Source organism: Penaeus monodon, chromosome 22 (genome assembly GCF_015228065.2).
Source record: "Penaeus monodon isolate SGIC_2016 chromosome 22, NSTDA_Pmon_1, whole genome shotgun sequence".
Lineage (NCBI taxonomy): Eukaryota > Metazoa > Arthropoda > Malacostraca > Decapoda > Penaeidae > Penaeus > Penaeus monodon.
The window spans coordinates 8,013,468-8,013,692 of record NC_051407.1 but is presented as its reverse complement, the minus strand read 5'-3'; the positions used below and the strand labels follow the sequence as shown (position 1 = coordinate 8,013,692).

General features: G+C 38.2%; 1 protein-coding gene across 1 annotated transcript in view; it reads left to right on the top strand.

Annotated features, from left to right (window-relative positions):
• The window catches only part of LOC119587309 (pupal cuticle protein 36-like), a 5,915-nt gene that overhangs the window by 4,050 nt on the left and 1,640 nt on the right, over window positions 1-225 (top strand). The window lies entirely within an intron of this gene.

The window sequence follows — 225 nt, the reverse complement described above, 5'->3', positions numbered from 1 at the left end:
TAATCGACAAACACACAGAATGGCGGATCTGAAACCATGCTAGACCTTAAAACATGGGGTTGGATGGAACGATAGCAATTCTGTTGCACTTTCAGTGCACTAAATATGAGAGGTAACTCTCATTCAACACGTATGGCAGTGTCCAGGGATGATAGGTTTGAACTAACTGAACATTATGTGGAAGTTATATGTAACAATTTTTTTTACCAAGTTTAGCACAACTTA